The sequence below is a fragment of the Passer domesticus genome, chromosome W (assembly GCF_036417665.1).
Source record: "Passer domesticus isolate bPasDom1 chromosome W, bPasDom1.hap1, whole genome shotgun sequence".
Taxonomy (NCBI): domain Eukaryota; kingdom Metazoa; phylum Chordata; class Aves; order Passeriformes; family Passeridae; genus Passer; species Passer domesticus.
In genome coordinates this window covers 19,163,450-19,174,471 of record NC_087511.1, presented here as the reverse complement: position 1 = coordinate 19,174,471, position 11,022 = coordinate 19,163,450, and the positions used below count along the sequence as shown (strand labels likewise).

The 11,022-nt window shown below is 42.2% G+C and overlaps 1 long non-coding RNA gene across 2 annotated transcripts; it reads right to left on the bottom strand.

Annotated features, from left to right (window-relative positions):
• Positions 1–1,635: 1,635 nt before the first annotated feature.
• On the bottom strand, positions 1,636–10,598 carry LOC135289080 (uncharacterized). Of its 2 annotated transcripts, none has more exons than XR_010351881.1 (2): positions 9,142–10,598; positions 1,636–7,866 (listed from the first exon to the last, which is right to left on the bottom strand). It is a non-coding gene; the product is annotated as an uncharacterized LOC135289080 (long non-coding RNA). The 2 variants fall into 2 exon arrangements; XR_010351880.1 differs by having other exon boundaries at positions 1,636–7,863.
• Positions 10,599–11,022: the final 424 nt, after the last annotated feature.

Here is an 11,022-nt window from a genome sequence, read left to right as displayed (position 1 = left end):
CGGGCCTTGCATATTTAATAAATTGATTAATGTGGTAAAGGGGAGATTGGAAGCCGCCCACCTCATGCTCATTAAGGCGAGGTATGAACCTCTAAGCGATGGGAACACAGAGGACTACTTAGAGCTCAGCAGAAAGGAGCTTGCCAGATTCAGTGAACAAAAATAGTGACATAGAAAAAAAGGGGGGTTTCTGATGGGAATATGACCTTTTTGTTCACTGAAAACAGGAGAAAACATAAGGTTGTGATGGGAATGTGACCTTCTTGTTCACTAAAAACAGGAGGAAACATAATGTAAATAAGTAACTGCCAACTGCCAGGCGATAACATATGAGACTAAACATTGCTGAGCTAATCAAAATACAAGTTGTTCCCAGCCCAGATTCCCAGAGAGGGGGGCGCCGAGGAAAAGTACCAGAGGCCCTATTCGACGACCACCAGGAGGCAGAAGGAGACCCTCTAACAACCTGGTGGACATGCGCGGAGAAGCACCGGAAATGCGACGGGGCTAGGAGCGCGGGAGGGTACAAAAAGGGGAACGGAACAGTTTTCGGCGCGGTAGTTGGTGGAGCAAGGACTCCCCCGCCGCCCAGCGCTGCGATTTTGCTTTCTCTTTTCTGTATTATTAAATTGGCTATATAATTGACCCGACTGGCCCATTGCGCTCATTTATAACACTTATTGTCCTAATTTGTATTACTATTTTTATTACTATAAAACTTCTAAAATTTTTACACAAGTGAATGGCGTTTTTCACACTAGCTATTAAGATGTCTTTTCACAGTAGCCATTTGTTCAGGTGTTACCTGTGGCATATGTTCTGCTTTTAGTTGAATTACCTAAACCCACATTGAGTATGCTGCTATACCAAAAGATCCTGATGTCTTATTAGGCTTTATTTATTCCAATTATTTGTACTGGGATTTATTTGTTTTGGTTACATTTCTCAATGAATTTTTCCCATTTGAAAAGGCACTGGGGGAGGAGGGGGAGGGGAGAGGGGAACGCCCTGGGGGTAAATGGTAGGTGATTGAGTGAACAAAAGGCGGATCGCTGACATACCACCATAATGGCTTGGGTTTGGGAGGGGAACAGGGGTTTAGCAGTACTTAGCTGGGGGGTGGGGTGGGGGGGCAGTTCTTTTTCCCAGCTGGGTGCGGAGACTGTGAAAAATGCATATCATATGATTGGTTCTTCGCAAATATTAAAAGGAATAATATCTGTATTATGTTGGAAAGTTATGTTGTATTAATTTGTAGTACTGTATTAATCCTTTTTAAGTAGTGTGGTAAATATAGTTTTAGGGTATAAGATAAGACTAAAATACGAAACTATGTGATGTAAGATACTAATTAGCTCAATAAATGGATAAGATAATCAAGAAACTCTTTGCACAGAGATAACAGCAACAAGACACCAAAAATCCCAAGAAAAGAATTATTGCCTCCTTATCAGGAAAAAACAGACTTCTTCCAGACTCCCAGGAGCCAAAAGGAAGCGATTTAGAAGATGGGGGGGGAGTTGACAATAAACAGAAAAATCCCTAGTTTGAAAAGAATTTTGAATCATGTATGAGATATATGAATATGCAACAGGCTATTGCTTTTGTTATAGATGAAAAATGAAAAATAGCCAATTTTAATAAAAATATAAAAAATAAAATTTATTTAGCGACCGTAATACAGTCTCGACAGCCACCAACCAAATCGGACAGCGCACCACCCCCGGCAGGTTATGCGGGTGAACGTGAGATTGGCCTCACTAGTACCAATTCCTCCCCGTCCACACTGGCTGCTCCGAGGCAGCAGTTCTTATACGGTTTATTTCGTCCGCGGCAGGATGTCTTTGTTTCTTTCTGAGTTCTTCATATTCAAGTTGGTTTCTTTCTCTGGCTCGGGCTGCACAAATCCTCCGTCCGGGAATAGAATAATACACTTCCCCGGTTCCCAGATTCTGGCATTCAGATGGAAGGTGTTGATGGCCCTGGTCCTCTCAGATAGGTATCTTGTCTGGGCCATCATTGCTTAGGCATCACTGGGTGCAGGTCCTTGTGAATGCCCATCTCCTGTGCAGCCAAAGTTTCCTTCAAATGCAAAAGTGGTGGTGCCTCTCTGTCCATCTGCCACAGTTTCGCCATCCTGGGTAAGAATCTCCCCCCCCCTTGTACACCAGTAGTTCATTTTATACATATATATTTTGATACACCTTTTATTCCCACGAATTACTACCCATATCTATAACAAATTCCTCACCTCTTTTATTAACCCATTAATTTGTGGGTAATTCTAAAAATTAAACCCATGTGTTTTATTTTTAGTGGATTTCTATATACATACAAGTGACCTCCTTCTCAATCATCCTGAGGTATTCCCTGGTATTCCCTGAGTTCTGATCTGTTGTGCTCAATTTGCTTCTCAAACTGAGCTAGGGTGTTAGCTGCCCATTTATGTGGGGTATCTTCCTCTAAGTTCATAATCTTTGAGACTGGGTTAGCCTTTCCTGTCGCCATCTCTGGGTCCATTGGCATGGCTGCTATCTGCATCCCTTGTACAACTGAAAGTATCAACTGGATAAAGCAGGGGATCAGACAGGGTAGGAAGATGACTCCTGATATGGAACAGAGAATAAAGAAGATTAACTTCATCCAGCATGCCCCATTACACAGATTGTCCCACCAGGATGTGTTTAGGATCGAGTTCCACTTCTGGATGGGCACATGGGTGACCCTCTTTATTTCAGCTGCAAGTCCTGATTCCACTTAAGCAGCTGTTCTGGGGTTAACCCTTCTCCTTTCCAAGACCACTTTTCGGCCTATTTTAAACCCCCACATATCCAGCAATTTGTAAGACCTAATTCCGTAGCAATTTCCTACATGAGGTCTATGAATAAGTTTTTGGTCTGATGCTGGCAGGCCAAATTCACTATATTGCTTTTCCAATTGTTCATAATGTTCGCTTAGAGTTTTTAACCTCTCTTGCTTGATCCTACATTTTCTCATTTCAGATTCCTGCCTTTTTAATTCTTGGGTGACCTGTTGAATTTTACTTTCAGGGTCCACCCCTTCTTTATTCCGGGAAAAACAAAAAGTTTTGTCATATTGGAGGGAGGCTCGATCATCATGATCTTCGAGTAAACCTATGATGACCGGTTCTTTTCCCAAAGAAATCTTATTCTTGTATTTTACATTCTCCCCACCCAATGTTTTCCCCCCCATTGTACACATTCCCAACTGTTCACTGTTATAACATAATTGATTGACCGGGAAATAACCTACAAAAATCGAATCCATCCTTCCCCCAGTCCATACAGTACGATTGCACTTATCGCATATTGGAATCTTAACAGGTTCAATACCGCGCCTTTTTCTGATATGGGTTGACTTACCCATTCTGGACGCTACCTCTTGCGAGATGCAGACTTTTCCCCCCTCTTTTAGACAAGCTCCAAAGTGCCGTTTGATCAATAGTACCTACATGCCGTGCCTTTAGTGCAGTCTGTAGAGGGGAGGTCAGGTAAAGCCTCCGCTTCACCCCGACTGTCCTCGGTGCAAATTTCACAAATCCGGCTGGGGTCCCACCGATCTGAATCTGTCTGGGTTTCAGCATATGTGCTAGTCCTGAGGCACACAACTAGACTCAGGCTCATCAGGGTTACTCCGATTATTATTCCTCTGCCCCCACTCCCGCCCACTGGGTTGCCACCAGCAGCAGGGAGTACCATCTTCTTGGCAGCAGGAATCAATATCTCGGAGATCATAGCTAGCCTGAGCTGCGTACCTTCGCTTAAACACTCCCCACTAGTTGAGTCTTACTGGCTGGGCACTGCAGGGTACTTTGTTCTCTTTCCGGTACTCGATCGACAAAATTTGAGCCCGATACCGAAGTTTTCCCCTTAAATCTGTTCTGAAAAAGCCTAAACCACAGTATAGAGTCTGCTTCAATCACTCGCAGTTCTGTCAGGAGCATCAAGAATAGGTTAGTCACATGCACTTTGTGGTTAAAACAATCTTCATACAGATCCCTAGGTCTCACCCCCCCCTTTCACAATGTGCCACCCACGTTATTTTACAATAATAGCACCTAAATGATACAAATGGATAACAAGGGTAGTCCGGTTCTTTGCATTTGATCTGGTCTATTAGCGTGATCTGCGCAGAGTTAGCTGAAGATCTTTTAGAAGTTGCTCTGGGGTTAAACCCCCACCCTTTCTATGGTCACATTCCAGCTGCTTTTAATCCCCCATAAATCAAATAGTCAGTTAGTTTTCACTTGGTAGTAATTTCTTGCATCAGATCTATAAGCAAATTCTTATCTGAGGCAGGTAATCTTTAAATTATTATATAGTTTCTCTAGTTAGTCTTATCATTCACTTAAAGTGCTCAGCCTTTCTCTGTTCTATTTTTTTTCTTTAAATCTGACTCTTGTCTTTCTAATTCTAAGGCTTCTTATTATTTCCTTTTACTTTCTGAGTTTAACCTTTCTTTATTCTTCAAAACAAACCAGAAAACTTTATCATTTTGTAAACACATCATTCTCTCCTGCAAGATCTAGGACAACAGGTTGGTTATGTGCATATTTACTCTTAATCTTTAGATTCTTTCTTACCCAGTAAGTTTCCTTCCATTGCATACATCTTGAATTTATTATAACATAGCTTATTAACTTTGAGATATGCTTACAGATTCTGACTCTATTTTTCATTCATCCCATATTGCTCTATTACATTGATTACACACAGGAATAAGTTTCCCCACACCTTGCTTGTATAATTTGTAGGTGTGAGCTTCTGACTGCCGGTCCTTAGATATCGCTTTTTTTTTTTTTTTTTTTTTGCATACTGCATATTATCTCTTTTTTCACTTATGTTACAGATTTCATACTTCCTGCTGTTTAGAGTACAGTGTTTTTCTTACTCTTGCAGCAGCTTCCTGGGGCGGGGGTGCTGATATTTCTGCCCTTTTAATGTCGGGCAGAATTTCCAAGTGCAGACTAGTTGTACAGCACATGGCTAGGCTCAAGCCCATTATAGTTACCCACAGGTGTATCCCTCTGCCTTTGCCACACCCACTGGGTTGCTGCCAGTGGCAGGATAAAGTTATCTTCACGGCAGCAAGAATGTCCTTCCAGGGTTTCATGTCTGGACTGAGCTGTATATCGCCTTTTAAAGGCACCCCAGCACCCCCCCCCCCCTTTAATAATTTGACTATATCAGCTTCGCAGGGTATGTTATTTGACCTTTGGTATTCAATAGTTAACATTTGAACCTTTTGAATCTAATATTTTCCTTATTCCCCTTTGAAACAAGTGATACCAATTCAGGAAATCCAATTATATTTAGGCTCAATTCAGTAGCAAGCTCTAAGATACGGCTAGTCAGATATTACTCATCCTTTATACATTTACTTTCTTTTAGCCAATTTCCAGGCAAATCGTCTTTGACACTCTTTGACTGTATTTTCCCACAGTTTTTCAGGTATTTCCCATGTAACAGGAACTAATAATTCCCATCCACAAAATAAAGTTATTATTTCTGCCGTCGCATGTTCCATCTGGATAGGGGACCTACTTGTCCCCCGACACTCCCGGCAATACAAGCATCTTTTGTGTGAACTGCAATACCAATTTCTCCCACAATTTAAACATTTACATTTTACCCAACTAGCATGCCCAGTGTTTGGATGGGTCAAGCAGGGTATATTATGAGGCACCGATCTAGGTTGTAACTCTCCCTCCTCTTTGTATAAATCACAGGCTAAGGCAAAAATACGGGAATTTCCTGTCCGAAATAGTCCAGATCCCCCTGTTTGTGATGGCACACTCTCTTGCCAAGGTGGATACCAAAGGCATTTTAAAGTCTGTCCAGGCGGTACTTGAAACCACTGATATAAGCTTGGTCTCACTTCCCAGTCAGGTGTGATCCTGCATGTGTTTTCCCAATTCATTATTACCCCTTTACCGTTGAAAGGCAATTTTGTACCACTTAGTTCAGTTGTTCTTGACTCCTTCTCAGGTTGTCTCACGGTTCTTCTTGATTGACGAGGATCCACTCTTATTCCTTGGTCTGGATCACAGTTATATTCAAAAGTGTTGCCTGGAAATGATCCTAAAAAGATAGACTAAAGATGTGTAGAGGGATTATTATTTCTATTTAAAGTTCTTAGTCATTTAACTCACTTTTTCTTTGCCTCATAGGTACCATGTTCAAAAAAAAATATATAAAAAAAAATATCTTCAACTTTATTTCACAAGGTGATGACCCCAGGCTTGAAACATATATTGTAATCCCCTTTCTTGAACTTGAGGAAGTTCGATCTGTACACTTTGCATACAAGGCCTTTGGCTTATATTCCTCTTGCAGTAGGCAACCCAAATCTAATGACAATTTTTTGTACAGATCAATAATATTTGCAACCAGTTACTTATGCAATTTATACTTTGTCTTATTTCAAATTTTCCTCCAATATTCCTTGCAACTTGAATCTAATTTGCATTTAATAACATTTTTTGAATAAGTTTGAATATCACAATCTGAATGTTTCACTGTTCTTCTCAAATATGCATTTAAACTTTTAAAAATTTTTTACATGATGTAGCTTTCCTTTTTACACACTGCAGGTGGTGTTTTAAATTTCTTTTCTTTTGTTTAAGCATCTAATATACCACCAGCTTACTTCCAAAACACTATAACTATACAGCACAAATTTAACAATTAGAGACAAATGGAGACTGGTTCAACACACGTTAATTATAGACCACAATACACATTGTATTTTAAACATACAATTTCGACTGGTTATCATTTCCATGAAGGTTTTTCATCTACCATTATGAAAATGACCTTAAATGTCTCCTCTTATTTTTAGTAACTTTTATTTTCAATTTTAATTGCTCAATTCCTTTTTGTAAACCACTAGAATTCAAACTAATCCTCTTTAATACCTCATAGCTATTTTAAATGTCTCCAAAAGCTTTTAAAACTTACACCTTTTCAAGATTAAAAAAAAAAAAAACCTTCAGAGAAAAAAACTCCCAAAATAACTTCCAGGAATCTCACAGAGTCTCTTTTCTAAACTCCACCAAAGCTGTATACTATTCCCCGATGCGTGCACTCAGCTGGAAATACATTCTCCATAAACCATCATTTCATACCTTTTATTTCCATTTAACCTTTCCAGACAATTTCTTAATTTCATCAAACGCAAAGTCATTATAACTTTCATGATTCTAAACCATTCAGATATTTCTTCTAAAGCTTCTTCTATGGCCTTTCCCACAAACTTTCAAAAGGCTCTTAAAAACTAACTTTTTGGCAGATTTATACATTTTTCAATTACCTGCTTTTGTTATTCTTAACACACCCACAGTTTTTGAGAATATGATTACACAAAACTTGGGTTTTCTGGTGTCTGAAATAAATGGGCAGAAGATCTTTGTCCTTTTTAATGCCTTTATTAAGAAGAATCGGCTCAGGTGGGGAGAAATTGACGGGTTGCGCCCACGCCGCCGTTGCTCCCAGGTGTGGCCCGGAGAAGGAGGATGACGCAGCTTTGTCCGCTGGTCTGCAGACAGAGCTGAGGATTCCATCCTCACGGGAGAGTTGCAGATTCCTGGCTTGTTTGTTTAACACCCCGGGGTGTCTCTTTAATCAGTATCTTTTCAGGTTAGAGTGAGAAGCAAAAAGGATCCAAGCAGGTACGGGACTACGCTCCCATCCTTAGATGTCACTTAAGTCACTTGTTGGCTCGTGATTTTAGGGGTTTTTCTTGTAAAAACTGTAAAAATTCGGGGCGCAATGCATTTCTCATCTGCATAATGGCTCTGATGTCACTCCTATTCTCTTTACCTTGGAGGGTCTATCCTGGTGTCTTCTTGGCAAGCGGCCAGCATCAGGGAAACAATAGTTAATCACCAGCCATTAACGGGTAATTAAGGACCTTTTCTTTGGCAGCGAAACCAAAGAAGTCTGACTGGTCTGACTTGTTTTTAACTCTGAAACTCAAAAAAAACCAACTTTCTATTCATAACAGTGTCTGTTCCCCTAATGTTCTCTTAAAAAGATTTAATTTCTTTTTCTTTCCATGATACACTCCTTTAATTCTCACACTGCTTACAACATCGGCTTACATCCTCTGCTTATAGCATATTAAACACCCCTGCAGTTATCAGATCTCTCGATCGTGAAGGAGGCAGAACCATAACTTCTGCCACCTGGTCTAGATTTTAACTTATTATTCACATTACCAATCCATACATTCACCAGTTTGATCTTACAAAAATTTACGGATTTTAAACTGCAGGGAGAGGAAAGAGAGAGAGAGAAACAAATCGTTGGTATCTCTTTTAGTATGATTTTGCTATCTTTTACTTCTCTCTCTTTAAAGGAAAACAAAATCGTCCTGGGTCTTAGGACTTAGATGGCTCTTTCTTACTAATTACAATTCTATTTTACATCTGTACTTTTTGATTATAGCATCTCTGCGATTTTGAAAGGTACATGCAGCCGCTACTGCAGCGCAAAAAGCTTTTGTAATGTAAAAGTGGCAACTTACACCGTTTTAAAAAGAGCACTTGAATACTTTTAAGCTTTCTATCGGCCAGCTCTTGTTTACCATTTTAGCTGAAATGCTCTGTTCATCTCAAAACTCCGCTCCAGTTGTTTTAAAACAACTTTTTAACTGCAGTTTTAGTCCGCGCGCCTCCCGGCTGGTTCACTGTGCCTTCGGGCACTTGTACATTCCCTGGCCCGAGATATTTCCCTCCCCCTCCCACTATGCCGCTCGCTGGCCCGGGCTGCGCCCGTGCCGCTTGTTCGCCTGAGGCAAACAACCAAGAGAAGAAAAAAACCTGCAGAGCCGCAGCTTCACTTCTCAGGCGGCGGGGGGGGGGGGGGGGGGGGGGGGGGCTGCAGCGCTCTGATTCTAGCCGGCTCTGTAGGCTGCGCTGCTTGCTCCTACACCCTCCTTTTTCTTTTTCAACCCCATATTTTACTCCTTACTTCCCTCCTTAGGCCTATTTACTTGCAGAACTGCTTTTTATTTTTCTTTTTACCGGTATACACACAAAAACAAAAAAAAACTTTGCTGACCCCCCAATCACGTAGCGAACCGAACTGCGGATATATAAACAAAAATGAGCTCTCTTACCTTTTCCCTGGATCCAGCAAGGTCCTGTCGGTCCTCCTGACCCAGTCAGTGATCGTCAAAGCAACCCTTCTTCCCCCCTCCTTTTCAACTTCCCCGGGGCTTTTCTCGGGTTGATGTGTGTTCCAAACGTAATACTTTATTCTGTTCACACGCGGGGATCAGCGCTCGCTTTGTGGTATTTCTACCCCGTTCACACGCACCCGTGATGCGTGTTCCAAGCGAGCTCACTCCCCGCTTTTCCCCATGACTGGTCGCGATGCTTGGATCCACACTTGCTTCGTAGTATTTCTACCCGTTCACACGCACTCGTGATGTGTGCTCCAAGCGAACCTTCCACTCGCTTCCCCTGCGATCGACCACTTTCCTCACGGAAAAATGGAACTGCGATCTTAGGGTCCGCACTCGCTTCGTGATATGTATTACGTCTTGCCGGGGTCGGCTGTTGCTTGTCTCTGCCCCAGCACGGGAAAAAGTGGTTCTGGGTAGGCCGCGCTCTCGAAGAAGGAGTCTGGACTCTTGCTTTAGGTCTTCAGTCGAGTTTATTATTTCTTATCTACAAAGATTTTCTGTCTGTCCAGCCGAGGTCTGATCAGCAAGACAGCCAAAGGCACTCTCCCCCGCCCACGAGGCGGTTGTCTCTTTTATAATGAAAATTACGTATTCGATATTTACCTTTACTTCCCAATACTTTCTGCCCTTGTTGGCAAGTGTACTCTTTCTATGAACCAATCCACACATGCCAACATCATCCTGAACATGGATGCCAAGGAGAAGAAAGAAGAAGGACGGGGCACGCCCAAATTCCTCCATCTTGGGACTCCTGATCCATGCACAGAATTCTAGACCCCCCTGTACAACACATAAAACCCCCCTGTACAGTGCATTCTAACTTAAGTTCTAACAAGTGAATAACATCCCCTCACCATTCAGACCTGAAATTCTCTCATCTCCTCACCTTCAGGTGTCATTTCTTTAAAAGGATCAAAGTCAAGCCACCAGGTACTTTTGGCAACATTCCAGGGCCTCCGAGCCCCCCAAGGGTTGTCTCGGTAGCTCTGGACATCCGGAGTGATGTACTGAGTTCCCACAACGTCTCACACGCACACACGAACACTCCACCCCCCAACCACGCGATACGTACGGTCCGTTTTCCTGCGTGGATTCTTCGTGCACGTTGTTTTTACAGGTAAAAATAGCCGGCTTCCACGGAGAGCTACCTCCGTCCTCGAGAGCTCTGGGCCTGTTCCACCATTTGGTTGTGGCTAACTTTCTGGCTACAGAAAAGTTCGTTTCTATCTGATTGGTTCTGATGGGTTTACCCAGTCTTGTCCGGCGGCTGAAATCAGTGGGGCGCCGCCCGGACCTCAGAGGGGACCCTGGAATCCTTATCAGATATCACGTCGGACTGGTCACTGTTATGAATAGAAAGTTGTATTTTTTTTTGAGTTTCAGAGTTAAAAAACAAGTCAGACCAGTCAGACCTCTTTGGTTTCCCTACCAAAGAAAAAGTCCTTAATTACCCGTTAATGGCCGGTGATTAACTATTGTTTCCCTGATGCTGGCCGCTTGCCAAGAAGACACCAGGACAGACCCTCCAAGGTAAAGAGAATAGGAGTGACATCAGAGCCATTATGCAGATGAGAAATGCATTGCGCCCCGAATTTTTACAGTTTTTACAAGAAAAACCCCTAAAATCACGAGCCAACAAGTGACTTAAGTGACATCTAAGAATGGGAGCGTAGTCCCGTACCTGCTTGGATCCTTTTTGCTTCTCACCCTAACCTGAAAAGATACTAATTAAAGAGACACCCCGGGGTGTTAAACAAGCCAGGAATCTGCGACTCTCCCGTGAGGACGGAATCCTCAGCTCTGTCTGCAGAC